At 38.8% G+C, this 18314-nt stretch overlaps 1 long non-coding RNA gene across 1 annotated transcript in view; it reads left to right on the plus strand.

Annotated features, from left to right (window-relative positions):
- LOC311441080 overlaps positions 1–18314 on the plus strand; it is a 76730-nt gene that overhangs the window by 27537 nt on the left and 30879 nt on the right. The window contains exons 2-4 of the long non-coding RNA XR_014695785.1: positions 10972–11033; positions 14545–14632; positions 17630–17903. This is a non-coding gene — a long non-coding RNA (uncharacterized lncRNA). The remainder of the gene's footprint in view (positions 1–10971; positions 11034–14544; positions 14633–17629; positions 17904–18314) is intronic.

Below are 18314 nucleotides of genomic sequence, written 5' to 3' on the forward strand. Positions count from 1 at the left end.
GAAGAATCACATTCCTTTTAGTTGCATATCAGAAAACGTGAGTGAAGATAACTATGATTTTCTAAGAGCCTCAAGCTTTGCTGCGTCTCCACAGGAGCCATTTGTGTACTGAATGGTGGTGGGAGTAAAAAGCCGTTACATTATACTAGTATAGCTGACTGTAACCCAAATGGCTTCAGCAGCATCAAGTGATGCCTGGCTCCAACAGTCAAGGGCACAATCACAAGAAGAGCTGTGCTTCACTGCAGAAACAGATATTAGAGCAGGCACAATATCCAGCTCTGACTTCTTCCTCTTCCAGTGTCTCTCAGGTTTACTTCCACTGCATTTGTGCTAGAAGAGACTGTTGCAAGGTGTGACACAAACCAAACTGCTTCTGTCCTTTTAGTCTCACATGCTATTTGTACAGCTTAATAGGTAAGTAGCTTTGATACAGCTTGTTAGTAGTGCTATTTGTGGGTAATAGCTCTCATTAGCATTTTCACTTTCAAATAAAACTTTAAGACACGGATTTTCAGAAACCTTTTGCATCTTCCTTTTTTTTTTTTTTTTTTTTTTTGTTGTTGTTTTGTTTTGTTTTTAATGAAACTGGGTTTCTTTGCTTCTTGTTTTAATACACCTTCCAGCAGAGAGTGATGAAATTTCCAGTCCTGCGTGAGACCTTGTCTTTGCAGTTTTCCAAGGGCCAGAAGCCTGCTGACACGGAGCATGACAAATGTATGGAAATACATGGTATCTCCAATCTGTTTGCTTTGGATAGTGGAAGGCGATCTTCTATTACCTATTTATTTAACCCCCTCGTCCTTCCTTTTTGGAGACACAAAATATTTTCTGTCTTTTCCCTACCATGATGCTTTCAGGACATCTATTTCTTTGGATCTTTTCTCCCTCTAATTGCCAGAGCAATAAGCTAGAACAGTTCCTGTCTTGGCTTGGGCTTTTTCAACTCTATCTTGCACTTTCACAAAAATTCTGTGTTCCTAAGGCAGGCTTCCTCTGCCTTTTTTCAGTTCCCTTGCTTTTCCAAACTGTGTATCACTTTCATCACAAAAGTGATATGAGGTGCCTTTAGCTTCCCTTTTCTTGATGGGGGATGAACCTGAACCACTGTATAAAAAGACTGAATGTTAATCATTTGCTCCCAATGCTTTTTCATTCTCCCAATTGAAACCTGTTGGCTTTTGCACCAGTGTCTAATTTAAAAGTAATAAATGAGTGCTTGCAGGCTGGTAGCACATCTGCATGTTCTGTAGCAGAGTTGTGGCCTTGTGAGGGAGTTATCTGTGCCCACTCCACAGGCATGAGCAAACTCTTCTCAAGTGACAGTGTTCCCTGTCTGGCCTTGTCCTGGCTTGTGTTTGTGCTAGCTGTTCTGGTGTGAGCTCGCAGGGCTGTCCTCCCTCCCCTTTGCCCTCCGAGGTGCTAAGGGACTCTCGCACATCTGCAGTGGCACAGCGCTGGCCACTCTTCACAGCCATGGTCCCAGCTGGAGGACTAACGTTTGTCAAATTGTGATAGTGTATCAAGAATTAATTTGGAGTCCTTTATTTCTGTTTGAGTGTCTGCCTTTCCCAAGATCTCCCTCACCAGCTGATCTCTTACCAGGTGCTGAAGCTCACTCTTTGGCTTTAGCTGAACATGTCTCATCTGCTTCCTTGTTCTTTTCATTTAAAAGCAGAGCTCTTTGATGTTTTATTTTTGTGCAGCATGCAATACTAGGGTGTCTGTAATCCCACTGCCTAATTAACAGCAAATTATGAAGAACATTGCAGTACTTTCTAAATCAACTGTTTCCCTGTACAAATCTGTCATCTGACTGGTTTCTGTTTGCTGACACCCACTGTTTGCAGGTAGAAGGTGAACATCCAGGGTGAGAAGCTCACGCAGACTTGTCTGAATTAAGGGCTTAAAGTGCCTGGGGGTAGTGGGAGCCGTTACAGAGGTATGTGAATATCCTCAAGGAGAAAATTCATAGTCATTTTCTCAGTCAACTTCTGAAAGCTGTAGCTATTAGGAAGCTTCAGAAGCTCTGTTCTCCCAGTCAGAAGACAGAGGTAGTTTTTACTCTCTGTACTGTGTGCTGTGCTTGGTAATAGTGCATGGTGTTTGAAACACCGTTCTCTCTTATTTTGTGTCTAGTCCCACTTGGCTGTGTGTAACAAAATCTTCCCTGCATCCTACCTAGACGTCTGTAGGCTGAGAAACCTTTTTTCTTACAGGCAGAGCCCTCCGTTCCGCAGCCATGGGGACTGGAAAAGAAGGGCATCACAGCCGGTGTAGTGCCCGTGTTACCTGAATCCTTTCTGCCCCAGAGAGGAGTAAAACGGCTCCAGTGAGAGGCAGAGCAGAGTTGCTTGTTCAGGGCTTTTAAGTTGATGTTTGCCCTTTCCGCATGCTCGCAGGATTACTATCTGCGTAACTTACTAGACAAACGTATAAAGATGCAGTTGAAATCTTTGTTTTATATTACACAATGACACTGTATTCAATTTCTCCCATAAGATGCTTTACATCTTTCCCAAGTGTCTTAGCCAGCTTTTGGCTCCAAGCAATTGCTTTTTATAACTGAGACTGACCAAAAGGACGTTGTCGTCTTCAGTAGCTTAGCTGTGAGGTATGATAGATCAATTTATTATTGTCAAAGGATGGATTTCTTTCACTCCATTGGCAGCATGTTTGATCCTGGATCTTGTTACTCTGGTCTGCTGCTGCTCACTGGGACAGAAAGAGGGGAGGGAAGAGGATTTCTGCCTTTTAATGGTAGAATCACTTAGTTTTATTGAGAAGCAAACAAACGTTTGGTCCCATTTGTAAATTAACTTAGTGACTTGACTGACACATTGCTGGAAGAATGAGAAAGTAAAACACATCGTTGCTTGTCTATTTCTGACAATGTAGATTTCTTGTGAAAAATTGCTTGAAGTACTGGATAGCACCCAAATGTGAAATCTTGTGCTGGCCTAAAACTGAAGTGTTCTTAAAATTGGCTTCATCTGATGTGTTACAAGTAGAATGTTCAGCTGTAGGCTGAAAAAGCTAAAAATTCAGCACCATTCAGATAATTTGGTGAGAGTGCAACACCTCACCTTTATACTGAATTCATCCTCTTTGATTAGGGCTAATTATCATTTGAAATCAGTTTTATGTGAGGGTAATACTGTCAATTTTATCCAGTGATTTGCGCTGGGGCAATGTCTCAGTTTTCCTCCCTTCCCTGTTCCTGCAGGCAGGTTTTATCCGAGAAGCTTTGAGAGGGGCCCACGCTGAGAGTATCTGCAGTGTGTAATTCACAGGGCTGGAGGTGTTTTCTGACAAGGTCCAGCTTTCCCTAAATACCAGTCACACATGGGCATTTTAGTACTGGGAGCAAAATATTGACCGAGTGATCCCTTGGCTTCTTGTCCCTCCACACAACCTCACCACTTGCTGTAGTGCTTCCTTCCCCACACAAAGTTGTGCTTGCTTTTACTCTGGCTGAACTACAGAACGATGCCTGGGGGAACGTGGGCTTGGGATGGTCACAAGTTTTTACTTGAATGCAAGAGGCAAGTTTATTTTTCAGGGTGTCTCTGCTGCCAATGACACGATGGCTGCTGTGGGGACTGAACAGAGCCGCATCAGACTGCCAGGCGTGGGCGACGACAGGGCCGTGCTCAACGCCACACAGGGCCCAGTAGGATTCTGCTGTCTTAGGGCACTACGTCAGACCTTCAGTCCTTTTTTTTATTTCCTGCACCTTGTGGACTTTTGTGTTGCTACAGCTCCAATGTGACCTGTGCCTAGATTCACTGAGGTATATTGGGGTGCGCTCCTGCCCCTGGGAGACCTGCACCTGGAGCTGGGGGCTCTGAGGCCAGCGAGGTGGGTGCTTCCACGAGCAGGGCAGCACCACATAGCTTCGGTCTGGATGCTGATTACTACAACTTCCAGCGTCAAGGAGGCTGAATAAGAATTTTATGATTGGTTAGATCCAATCCAATTTATTCTGGAGTAATGCAGTGCTGCATTTTGGTAACAGCAGCCCATTTCATGTTACTGTTTTGGGAGGATGGGCTTGTCCTGACGGCAGATGCCACTTGTTCCAAGAGCACCTGGACTCCAAAGTTAGGCTTGGTCTGCATCTCAAGCTGTTAAAAAATAAATTATATATATATATATATATATATATATATATATAGGATCTAAACATATCCTGCAAAGACTTGAAGACTAGGATGTGAATTTTTTAGTTCCGGTTTATTGGTATCAAATTTTTATTAAAAAATAAATCCTGAGCAGAAGCTGCTATATATATATATTTCAGATTCTTTGCAGGCTGTGTGCTTAGACTGTAGAGTGTGTCACTTTTGTAAATGGGAAGTCTACAATCCTGTAATTTTTGGCTAAGCTACCTCCTGCTCTGTGCAACAGGATGGTGGGCTCTTTTTGGTGTGTTGATGTGCACATATGGTGCATAGACAGTTGGTGAATTCTAAAGGAATGACCTTCAGGACTGACATTCTTCTATATTTTCATGTTTTTGTCATGCTGTGGTGGGTTTGTTCATTCCTCTTTCATCTCCTCTGAGTAAAAAACTCTGCAGTCTTCCAGACAGCGTCTCTCTCTCCCAGACCATCTGTTCTCAGATTACAGATTTCTCTGCATGAGTACCAGGTAACAGACGTGACTTCGCCCAGTAACTACAGCAAAAAAGACTTTCACACACTCTCTGCAATCTGTGAACATATGATCAGTCTAGGATAACATGTAGTGCCAAACACACACCAGAGAAATTTATATGAGGTATCAGAATGAACCCTGAAATCAGGTACTTGGCAAACCCAAACCTGGCATTTCCTCTGCACGTTTCAAAAAGGGGCTTCAGTGCCTGCAAGGAAGTCTGTATTCCTGCCCTGGTGCCTTTTTCCCAGGGGAGAGGGGCATAACATGCATCTCTGGGGTTTTACTTGAGGGGAAGCTGGCAGCATCACTGCCCCATGTCAGCATCTGAGGTCAGTGTGCGAACAGTGTCTCAGTAATGAGTGTTTGCCAAGTGATGGGAGTCACCAGGAAGGGTATTTTTTAATTCATTTAGCATCTTTACTGGATTTTGCCCATTCTATGAGTAGGATATATAGACAGAGATACAAATGTCTGAATATAAATTTATCTATAAATAGATAATATTTAAGTACTTTTATCACCTTTCCTGTTGCTACCTGAGCCCTTAAAGGACAATAACTACACTGAATATTAAAGGTGTTGTTGACTGGAGAGAGCTGTCACTCACTCAAATGATTGTTGAGTACTTGCCTCAAGTCTGTACTGCTCTTTTTTCATTAATGGTTGAAAAGCTTGGAAGCTGGTTTAAAGCTGAGGGACCATGTGTGGGTACCAAGAATAGATAAGGTGCAAAGCACCAGTTTGTTGAGCTGTCCTGTAGTCTGTTAGTCTTTATCTCTGCTGCATGGTATGTAGTGCAATGTATTCCAACAAATGGATAGCGTGTTTATTTTTTGATAAGAGGCTCTGCGTGTTAAATATCCAGTGTCTTGTGCCATCCAGTCATTTCAATGAAAATCAGAAGAAAGAAGTCTTACACAAATTAATACCCAAGAGAAAGTATTACAGCAGTATTAAAGGAATTTACTATGAACCTTTTACTTTTTAGATGTCTTTTACAATACTATTTACTACTAGTTGGAGTTCTGATGAGAAAAGGAATTGGTCACCTGCACTTTAGGACTACAAGAAAAATAATTGAGCAACTCAAAACTTGAGTGTAAAGATTTTTCACAAAGGTGGGAGGACCTCAGTACATTGCGTTTGTGCGTGCATTGGTTTCTACAGATAGAATAAAAGGAAGTAATGTTCAGGGAGTCAAGATGCATTTATGTCTTCATTTATTATTAATGTGCCTCATGTGGCCTTGCCTGGTTTTTGGGACCCAAGAGCCATCCTACTTTATCATGGTTAAAATGTTATAAACAGTGGTAGAACGGTATTTTGAGAAGTCTCGGTCTTGGAAACAGGCTGCTTCCTCATACCCACAGTGCAAACTGAGGACAAGAAGTTTCTCTGTGTATGCTTGGCAGGATCAAAGACAAAAAGCCAGTAGGTGTGTGCAAGTGGTAAGCTGTAGGCACGTATTGCTGTGTGCAGAACTGCTTTTCTGGGAATCCGTACCCACGCCTGCATGCTTGAACTGGGGGGCGTTCTGGTTTGGGGATGAACATGCGTGTCTTCTGAATGTTTTCAAATGAACATACTTATTTAATAGGCATGGTCATTTACTGTACTCTTTTTGTCTCAAAATGAAGATATAATAAGGCACTGCTGGTGTAAAGGCTTTAATTTATATCTCATAGCGCAGACAACTTATATACCAGGTGTATGTAAGTTACCAGCAAACTCACAGCTCAAATCTGGCCCTGGTCTGATATTTATTTGAGAGACATTCACTGCTGAAATGGTTCCTTTTGTGATTTTGTCCCGTTGAAAGAGCAGTCATTTTTCATAACATCCAGCAGCTTCTCCTGGAACCTGAAGAGGATTACACCTGCAGGACAGTGTTAGGAGATGTAGTGGGGTAAGTTAAATGGGTAGGTCGACCTCATGTCTCCTCATGGAGCTGTTGCATTTCAGATGGTTGGTGCTGCCCAGGCTTCACTGAGGAGGTGGGGAAGGGATTTCTGAGAGCTGGGACAGAGCCCCTGTACTGTGTACGCAGGGCTGTGTACCCAGGGTGTGTAGGTGCATGTGGTGGGCGACATCATGGACCGAGTCTGGGACATGGGACAGCTCTCACTCTTATTGGGGAATGCCAAGGAAGAGCTTCCTCCACCACACCTCCCTCCAAACCAGGGATCATTTTTGCAGGGATTTTTTTTTTTTTTTTTTTTTTTGAGCTAGGGAAAGAAATGCAAGTTATGTTACATTTCTAGTACCCAGGACAGGAAAACTTGTCTGTTCTGGATGCCAGAGGAGGTAATTCACTTGTGCAGTCACAGCAGCAGACACCTCTCCTTTGCTTTTGGAGAAAACAGGAAATAAATAAATAAATAAAAACAAACAAACAAACAAAAAACAGCCGTTTAAGGTCTGGAGTGGTAATATTTTTGTCAGGAAAATTGCTTTGTTATGAAAATTGGGATGATCTAGGTATTATTACTTCTGTGTGTGGTGATTTATGCCTTCAGCATTAGGCAGAAGGTGTTCAAATAAATGTTGACTCAGGCTTCTGCATTTTCTCTCAAATTCCCCACATCTTAATTCTTTACTTTGTGCAATTGCTTCTGCAACTTGAAACTAAATCTTCATTTTAATGCTCTTTTTTGTGTTTCTTTCACTGCTTCATCCACATTTTTCAGCTTTAATGTTATAATAGTATGTGGGAGGATTAGTTACACTGATTAAAAAAAAGAGAGAATGAATTAATCTAAAAGCCAGACACCTTCATTAAGCAAAGTAGGAAGAATAATATATATAATTAGCAAGAGTTCTGCTTACCGTATGCTCTAATGTAATATATTAGCCAACTAATTATTTTAAAATATTATTAATTGCCTTGAAATTGTTAGCTACTCCTGCTAATAGTCAATTAGGGCTACTCTTACAAGGGAGTTACTTGCTGATAATAATCAAATTTTAGACAATCAGGGTACTTAGCTGCATTCGCTTTCATACTTTTTGTTTGTTCCTTTTCATAATCTGCAATTCATTTCCCCCACATAAAACAGAAAGACAAAGATAAACCAACATTTTATAAAAGGTATATACGTTGGGAAAAAAAAAAAAAAGAGCAAAAGGTCTTTCTCCTTTCTGATACTATGAGTGGACAAATACTCTCAGTAAACTTCGCAATAGAGTAGAAGCCTCTGTTTACTGCTCTGAGCCTATACCTGTATTCCACAACCAGGGAGCATGATGGATACCTGCACAACCTCTGACTTTTTTAGTTAAAAAAAAATAAAAAAAAATATATATAATATATACATATATATACACACATTTTTCCATTTAATGTTTATGTTTTCCATTTAATGTTTTCAGAATAGTTCATTACACATACCACATTCCTGGTCACTAAGCTCCTCCTGTTCTGCAAGCTCTGTTCTCCTGTTTTTACTTTTACTGCTTTTACTTAAACTTTTGCATTCATTTTCTTCCATATTATTACAAATTAACACATAGCTCATTGCATGGCTGGAGTAAGATGGGGGCTGGAAAAATCTTTTTTCTCTTTGGCATTTACTTCACAGTAGGGAAGTGGATGTATAGGAATTTCCAATTGTGACCAGAAGCTTTTTTAGCTGTGTTGCCTGTAGATTACTGTTTCTTCCCTGTCATGGCTGCATGTTTACTGAACGTACAGAGAGGATTGTGACAAACGTTCTGGAATAACAAATACAGTTTCTTTGTTAATTTTTGCCCTTGCTGCTGTGTTTGTTATGAGCAGCAAGATATGACCTCTGACAGAAACAAGGATGCGATGTATATAGGAAATCCAGCATTTTCCCCACCCTGCACATCACAGGGTGCAATCCCATTTTAGCACTTCCTATCTGTAACTAATCTGATAGAGGTGCCCAGGGAACTTAAGTGTCTTAGGGCTTACTGATGAGCTTCTAACCCTCTTTAGGCCTTTTTGAGCACCCTAGCTTTCATTTTCAATGGTAGCTACTCTCTCACAGCAAGCTCTAGCTCTCAGGATTCCTATAGACATACCTGCAGATTCCTAGGGAGCAAATCAGACTCATCAGAAACCCATAAGCAGCCGGCACATCAATGGCCCAGTCTTGTCCTGAGAGAAATGGGTACAATCCATTAAATAAGCAGAAATGTTTCCACTTACACTTAGACTGGTTGTGATTCATTAACAGTTGTCTCATTATGTTGACTAAAATTAAAAGGAAATTTTGAATGAAAACTCTTTATACTATTACTGAATGATGAATTATAAACCACGCCTTACAAATGTATTGGAGTTCTTTGAAGAGGTCGCTAATGAAGTCAGGGAGGGTGAGCTAGTTGCTATACTTGTATTTCTAAAAGGCTTTTGGTGAAGTCCTGTGCTATAGACTTTTCTTTCTTTCCTGCTCTTGGATGCTATGAGACACATCTGTTGACCAGCCAACAGATGATCGTCTGGTCCAACTGACTGAGCCCACCACGCTAAATAAAGCACAGTTTTAAAGTATGCTCTAAGAATGAGAACTCTGCAGCATTGGGGAAACCTGCAGCAAGAAACTGTAACAGCTAACAGACCTGTGAGACCCAGAGTCTCTCTTACATATCTCAGAATAAATTAAGAAATATTCTGTATTGTCCAGGAAGAAAAGCTATCAGAAATTGTGAAAGTATTTTCTTAATTGTGAATTTATTTCTAGAGGCTCCTGCACAGAAGAATAGAAATCTGGCTTCTGCATAAATGATGTTACAAAAGGCTGTAAGAAGATCGGCTCTGATTGCTCACTGGTGGCCTAATTTACAGCAATATGCTGCTGTAGCAGAATGAAATTTCACTTTACAAAGCTTATATGTTAAGGCACTATGCTACAGGACTGACAGCATGTAAACTACACTACTAGTCCAGGAAATGTGCTATTGTGGCTCAGGGAAAGCAGTCCAGACATGACTTCTCTGCTTCTCCCATTGCAGCTGTACATTAGTAGCAAATTAAAACTCATTATCACTAGCTGAGCTGCTTGGAGTTCCTTTGCTCTAGCGAGTGGCTGATGGGTGTTCTATGATTAGGGTCTGTCTCTTCTCCGCCTCTTTCAAATCCCTCCCAGTTACTCCAGAAAGAAAATACAAGAAGAGACCTCCATTTGCTCCAAAGTCCCTAAACCAAAGGTCTGGATGGTGGAGAGTATGCTTATAGTGCCAAAGCCTGGGTCCTTGGGTTCTTCTACATTCATGCAGTATTTAGAACTATAGTTTGAGTTGTGCCATTGCCCCAGTAAAAGATTATTCTTTTATGAGATCTGATGTGTGATCTGTAAACATTACCTTTCAAGTAAATCCATTAAATTGTTTTTTAGCTTTCAATTACATGTGCAAATATATGGCTACATCCATATGTATTAAATAATTATGTATCAACCTAGCAAGATTTCTCTATAGTGTACTGATTTTGGCAAATACAAGAAGTGATCCAGATTTTTGACATCAGTAGACTCAAAATGCTCATGTTCCACTTTCTTTTACATTAATTATACTGTTATAATTTCAAAACGTGTCGTTGCTGCCTAGCATAGATTTTTTAGTTTCTGTACTGAATAAATTCTGAAATTTGTGGTCCAGTTCTGGTTTAGAATAAAAGACAATTTCAAGATGTTGCAATTTTCCCTAGAAAATGAATACAGGATTTTAGTCAGCTGTATTTGAGCCATTATCAAGCAGATTGATTTGTACTTGTTTTTAGTTTCTCTGTCCAATCCCAACTCTTCTTGCATGCAATGTTTATATATATATGCGTGTGTACATGTCAATTTTTTTGGCGAAAGCAGCCTTCTTTTTATTCTATATTTATAAGGTTTTTTAGTTCCACCAATATTGTAGCCAATAAAAGTTACCTCATTTCACCTGAAGAAAGGGGAAATGTATTTTGAATGTGTGTCACGGAGGAATTGTTTTTTAATTAAACCCTTAGCTGCAAAAATTATTCATAGAATGAGGATTTAGATAACACAATTAAACCTTTTTCTATCTTATTTTACTGCATATACATGTTGTTTTTTTCCCCCCTTCATGGTATGTTTTAAGAAGAAGAAAAGTAAACATGTATTTTGTAATTGGTATTTTAAAATCCAGAATGCTAATTCTCCAGTATGAATTAACATGAAAAACATATCTAATTGTTTGTTATGTTCCATTACAACATTTCATCACTCCAGGAGGTTTGTTTTTGACCAGTTAATATACAATTCCTGTTTCTTATATTCTGCATGGTTTAAAATATCAACTCCAGAAATATTGGTTTTGTTTTAGACATAAAGATCTATGTATAAGAAACAAGGAGAAGTTTATGCAAAGAGGTGCTGTTTTACATGGTAAGTTGAAAAATGGCTAATAAAGAACATTCAATCATAAAAGTCACAATGAATGGATACAATGAATTGATTTGAATTTTTGAGTGAGATTGCTTACATCTTGAAGATGGAAATGAAAATGACAAAAATTCATACAGTTAAATAGGAAGAAAAAAATCCCCTAAAATAATTAATTTATACAAAAGAAGGAAAAGCTGTATGACTCATGGCACTCCAACTAGAAACTCTCCATCCTGAGGGAAAACACGTCTGCCTTGATACAAAATACATTATTAGAGGGAGTGTTCTTTAAGAAGAGACAGAGGGAACTTCATTAGGTTTTAAATGTCATTGACATGTTAAGAAAATTACAGAGTACTGAGAAGTTCTATTAAAAAAAATATTCTACCACTTGAAACATTATGATTTCTTGGCTAGCATAGGGTTGTTTAGCTTTTAAGACCAGAAGAGATGACTATAATCATCTGCTCTGACCCTATGAATAAAATGGGCCGTAGCAATTCACAAAATTATTCAAGGCAAAAGCTGGAGTGTAGCTTTTGGAAAAGTGCCCAGTCTTGAAAAGTTGAGTGTCTCAGAACACCAACAAAATAAAATATCTTGACATTTATATTTGAAGTGTCAAGGAAAGGCTATAACCTAATGAATTGTTGTGGTTTTTGTTTTGTTTTGTTTGTTTGTTTTGTTGTTTTAAAACAGTGACTTCAGTTGGCTATAACTGATGCCAGTAAAGTGTTACCATAAAGGAAAAGTGCAGGGAATATGTTAGCTACCTTCCAGAGGATTTTTTTTCCCTCCTGTATAACGTTACCTGAAGTAGTTGCCTTAGCCCTGAGTTTTACCCCTTCTCTGAGATGTGCTCATTTCCTTTTCTTAAGTCCCAGGACCCACTGGAGAATTAACCTCAGGCACTGAATCACAAGCTTGAAATAAGTTGTAGTGAAAGTTGAGACTCCTGTGCGCTTCACTATTTTGTTTAATTCAGAAGTCAAGAATGGATTTATCTAACTTAATAAACATGTTAAGGAAACCTAAATAGCACAGAGCTCTTATGAAACTCTTTAACAAAGGTTTAAAAACTTTCTCTGTGGAGATATGACTGAGGCTGCTACTGTAATCTTAGGGGAGTTTTTGAAATGGGTAGAGGAGTAAAGCTGTAAAAACAAATAGCAAGCAACACCTTCCACCCATGCCCAAATTCCCATGTGAACAGAAACACCACTAACTACAACATCTTCCTTCTGACTGCATTTATCCTGTCTGTTTTGTTATTTCTTACCCTATAAAGTTTAATTTGGATATTAGTCTGCTTTACAAGAGTAAGTTGAACCTGTAGCTGTTATGCTAATTCACAGAACAAATGACCATATAAAGAGTTACCATCTTAAATTTCTTTTCTGTATACTTTCAAGTAACAGGTAAGGATTTTTCTACAGTTTGATCTTTTAATGGTCTGTCTCCTGCCTTCCAAGCTTCAAAACTTCAATATGACATTGAGCATTGTTTCTTTCCCTTCTCGAATCCCACTCTACCAGCTCAGTCTTCAACATGTACTAGGAAAGAGGAGCATTCAGTATGCTAACAAAATACTTTCAGAAAGATACATTTCAAAGAAAATACCCCATTCCACAAATATCTGCCTCCAATGAAACCAGTGATGTATTACAGATTTTGGACTGTGGAAACCAGAAAATGCTTTTGTTCAGTCCTCTTTCAGCTCCTGTTCACAAATATGCAGCTTAATGCAAGTTCTCAAGTGAATATAGCTTATTTTCTTCGCCTTTTGCACATAGGAGAACCTAGTTAGCATTGTATCTGTTCATAAACACCTAAATGAATAGCATTTCTGACCATTTTACCTTCATTGTTTTCTCTGGTAAGAAGCACTGATTCAATGTGTATGCTCTCACAACACCTAGCAATACCTTTTCAGTATTGAACCTGCCAGTAGTTCAAAAAGATTGTTGATGTCCAGCTGGAGATGACAGGTATAATGATAACACATTGTTACTCTGTGCTGAACTGAACGTATATGACATTGTCGTGGGCACACACAAAATTAAAACATAATGAAGTCAAATAGCTTCCTTATATTACCTCTTCATGCTAGTTATTAATCAGTACAACCAGGCTGTTCTGGGATGTCTTACTCTTGATTTGCATTAAAGTGAGTGGGACCTGTTATTTTATGGAATTCAATTACTTCTAGAAAATATAATTAATGTGCTCAATATTTCCAGTTTATGAAATCCAGATTTTAATAGGGTGCCTGCAGGTGCTCCTACTCTTTGAGTTGTAAAAAGCAGTTTGTTCCAAAGTGAGAGTAAACACCATCTTAAAAGCAGCCAGCATCACTTTGCATGCCTGAAAAGTGTGTAAAGCAAAGTAAATGGAGAAAGCAAAAGTAAATGGAGAAAGACCATTGTTTGGTCAGTTTTCCACACATAACATCTACCTTAGTGTTTCTAGTGTTTGCCATTTCCTTGATGGACCTGACTGATGAATATGTTTGTACATGTATGGTTTGTAAAGCATAGGTGGTATCTTTATTAGGTGTAATTGCTTTCTTTTCATGTGTGAGAGGTGTGATATGGGTAGCTAGACTGGTACTCTCACCAACAAAAACTACTGCCAAAAAAGAAATGTCCTTTCTTCACTTATTTGTGATATACAAAGGTGAACAGTGCAGTGGTGGAAGATGATTACATGGCTTCTTCATTTTTAACTTGATATTTCAAGTTATTTGAAGGGCTGTGTGGCTTAGAGGAGGACTGATTTTTTTAGGGTATTGCGGATATTAGGCAAGTTAATCCTGATATAAACAGAAAGTGATTTGTAGATGTCAGTGTGCTGTTTGATCTTCATTTGCACTGAGGCAAGAGTCCCTTCAGTAAGTCAGTCTTGGCTCAATGAGAAGGCATGTCTTTGCTTTTGAGCTGTTGTCAAGTAACTCATTTTGCTGAAACATTAGAGGAAAAATATTTTTGGTAAGAATTTAGCATTTGCTATCCTTTAGGAACTGTCAGATCTCTCACCTACATTTTTCTTAGTCACTCTGAAAGTCTTGTTTTGCCTTAAATTTCCAGGAAAGTAACAACAGGGAAATTAAAACAAAAATTGTACATGTTATACATCTACAGACATCCTCATACAAATGTAAGTCCTTCAGCCCACCCAAAAGCAAGGAGAACGTTTCTCAGGAAGTGAAGTGGTGGTGTTTGCTGTCTGGTATGGCCAGCTGTGGAGATGTCCTGGGCATGACCCTGTTACGCCAACTGCTCTCATTCCCATGAATAATTACAGTCAAGTCAGTGGAGAGATTATGTGTAGGAGCAGTCATTTTCAAGAGTCAGGCTTGAGGAAATAAGGGCTGCGTTTTTGCAGCGGGCTTCTAGACTTGGTTTATGAGATGTTACTTGCTGCATACGTTATCCATTCAAAAGTCACTGCCTAGCTGAAGCTGAATATTTAAGTTGGTTATGTGTGTTGTCACTTCTCACTTCTGCAACAGGAGAAGCTGAAAGGCTTGCCATGGGAGTGAGAGAAAAATTTCTGCGCAGGCTACACCTGAACAGAGGACGCCCTACCTCCTTCCGAAGGTTTGACCTCTTCTGTCACACTTATGATTGCCTAAATCTATGCCCAACGTGTGCTCTTTGTTACCTAAAATGATATTCTACAAGGATTTCAATACTGTTACTGGCACGTGACAAATGATCTCCTTGGCCTCTAGCATGTTATTATGAATGTTTTCATTGGCGAACAAAGCGATTAGGTTTCAAGTTAGTATCAAAGACTCATGATTTTGAGACACCAGTTTTCTTGTGGTCCTGCTGATTCAATGTGTCCCACTTAACTCGTGGAAATATTAATACAGGTGTGATGTGACATCTTCTGAGTCTTTGACCACTACTAAAGCACAGTACTTTGTAGTGTTATCCTGCACCCATTTGTCAACTGTACCTAATTGATTAAGCTACTGTAACATCTTTATTCTCCCCATGAAGTTCCCTCCTCAGCAATTTCTCCATTACAAAATGTAAATTCATCATTAATTACAAAATCAATAGGAGGGATGGCCTGGACATATACAATTGATAGCTCCCCTCTTCAGATTAGCATAACCTACCCATTCATTATGTGGAGTGAATAATACAATTTCTGCCACTGTGAAAAGGGGCAGGTCACCTGCTGTAAATTCCTTAACAAAGTGTGGTGTCATGTGCCTTTTTATTCACCAAGTGTTTACTGTGTGTTTGGAGAGATCCATCTTCCTTTCTGATTTATCTCCTATTTTATAACAATGATCATGAAGTTAGACAACTTAATGCTTAAACATTGAAAGACTGAGAGGTTTCTCCTGAAAGCTGCAGTGATTAAATTATGAGCTGCCCAGTGCTGAGACTGTGACTATGAGTAAGATATAAAAGGATCAAAAATGTTGGTCCCTTTTAAACCAATGATGTTTCTTGCATGAGAACAGTGATTGGAATTTAGGCTACAGTGTGCATACTTTTCTGTGTTTTAACATATTAGAACAGTGAAATCTTCCAGATATTTATTTCATTCTATACTATATCAGAATTAGTGTCTTCCATTTCTTTCTTGTAAGAGAAACAAACTTTCAATCAATTTTTCCAAAGTAGTTTCTGTGGTCTTTCAGTAGCTACCCACTTAAGACTTAATAAGCTAGATCAATTATGAAAGAGAGAGAACACTTCCTGTAAGGGTCAGGAGTATTCCTCTCATAGATAGATGGAAGAATAATCCCCACTTTTTTTTCTTTTTCTTTTTCTTTTTTTTCTTTTTTTGAATGGCAGTCAAGAATCAGATTCTGATATTTTTGTCTACCTAGTACCTTATTCCAACTCTGTTTAGAGTCTCACTCTAAATAATTCTTCCCATTTTATAGTGTGCTCTTCAAATCTTAGTAGCCATTTATCATATCTTTCCTGTCTTAGCCAAATTGTATATACAATGCTTTCATTACCATGACACATGGAAAAAGGAAGGACAGATGAACAAAATCTGATTATTTCTGCATGAGTAAGGTTTTCTTAGCTAAACAGGGAGCCTTTTCATGTGAAAGAAAAACTTGCTGATTATTGGCCTATGTAACTACATTTATGAAGTTTCCTAAAAGCTCATTATTGAATTATTTGTCTGTCATACAGCGTTGTTACATATTATCATGTAAATATGTACTTGGAGGCCTTTGTAAAATACAGGTTACAGACCCAGTCCTATAAATATTTACAAACAGTTTTAAAGCTTAAATGATTTGAACTGGTTGTATAACTATTCATTCTTTTTATTACAAAAAAAAAAAAAAAAAAGAGAGAGAGAAAATACCTCTGTAGTAGTATATCTGTATTTGAAAGTAAAAAGCAATCAATTGAACAAAGAATGACAACAAAACCCACCACCTTATAATCATTCCAATAAGCTGTTAACAGTACTTTTGGAATCACTTCTAATGCTGTGCATTGTGTGTTTCTATGATAGCTTAATGGCTTGCAAATTTTTGTTGTTAAAATTCCACTTTTTTTTCTTTTTTTTTTTTTTTTTTTTAATTATAGGAAGAAAAAAATTAAACGTATTTCAGTCCTTTAACTTGTTTGCCAAGTTTCAGCCCAGAGAAAAATTCTTATGGTTGAGTTACAAACCTCTGAAAATAGGGGTTTATAATGGAAACACTGACACCACCTTAACTTTAGTGGCACTAGCAGTGCTGTATAATATACACTAGAAATAGAAAACAAGATTAGAGATGACATTTAGGACATGGGTCTTCAGGCTGTGGGAAAAATAACTGTGCTCTATTTTTTTCCACAGCTTGGAAAAGGCATCTAGATCTAAGTGTCATCTCTAATCCTATTTCCCATTCCTACCACATATTCAATTAGCCTGATTTTTTTTATTATTATTGGCAGACATTTTTTTTTTTTTTTTTTTTGCAGTTTTAAGTACCATAGGTTCCCTAGCTACTGTATGTCAAGGTGGGGGGGAAAGGGCCAAGAAGACCCAGCACTTTGTAGTATTTCTGTACAGAAGACTCAGTCCTGTAGCTGGCTGGACCCTGTCCCTACGACCTGAGTTAGCTGATAAATCAGGTAGATTTGGGTCCCTTGCCTGTGCAACAAGAAAGTGTAGGACCGTGCATGTATGCAAGCTACTTTTCCTGAAGGTAAAATCAAGGTTGGCAATTAAATACATGTAGCTGGGAGCCTCCGGAAACTGTAACTGGGATATGCAGTTACTCAAGTGCCGTGATTTCCACCACCACTTCTGGAGTAGGTCACATCTTTCCCTGTAATTTAGCATTGAGCCAGGGAGTTATAACTGAGTCTGGAATACTATAAAGTAAGAATGTCATTGAACGCTAAGAAATTATTTAGTAATAAGTGTCTCTGGGCTGGGTTGCTTTCATCACAATGCCCTACTGTTAACATTGTCATTGTACCACTGTCTTTGTATGGATATACTCTACGTCGTTTACTGCTGTTCTGAAGAAAAATTCATGCCTAAATTGAGATTAATGTGTCTAGATATACACTTACTGTACTCCTCCATTAACTAAGAATTTCTCCTTCCAGACTTCATGATACAGCTCCAGCAGAGCCAGCCGCCTTCTGCTGCGAAGCAGATGATGTCCATCATGCTTAACACCATTGCTTTGGAGAAACACAGGGATCCTTGGTGCCCACAACATAACTTTTAGGCCGCAGAAGATAGATCTGATGTATATCTTGTGGTGATAAGAGACACAAGAAGAATTGATGTAGAGCACGCAACTTTGCCAAGACAGAGAAAACTGGTGGAAAGCAACTGTTCACATACAACAGAGGAACTTGGTACTTTCTCAGAAAGGTAACTTACCTCTTGAGATAAGTTTTCATTTTCTCAGTGTTTCTCAGAGTGTCTTCCAACTCACAACTACTTTGGTTTCCTATTCATTGTTCTGAATGATGTGGACCTTTAACAGCTACTGTGGTGCTACAGCACTGCTTTGCTGTGATGCTGCAAGCTCCATTCTTTCAGTGTGGGATTAAAAGGGGCAATAAGCAAAGTTATCACTGCAGTGTAAGTGCAACTGTAATTACTACTTCCACCCACCAGGATAATATCAGTAGGAAATTAATATCCTTAGGAAGATCAGACAGAATATATCTATTCTGTCTATATTGCTAGAGTGAACAAGGAAGAAAGTTGTACTATGTTTGAACTACATTTTCAGTGCTCATTAATTCTTCGCATTGCTACATCAATGGTAGACAAAGC

This window comes from Aythya ferina (genome assembly GCF_964211825.1).
Source record: "Aythya ferina genome assembly, chromosome: 9".
Taxonomy (NCBI): domain Eukaryota; kingdom Metazoa; phylum Chordata; class Aves; order Anseriformes; family Anatidae; genus Aythya; species Aythya ferina.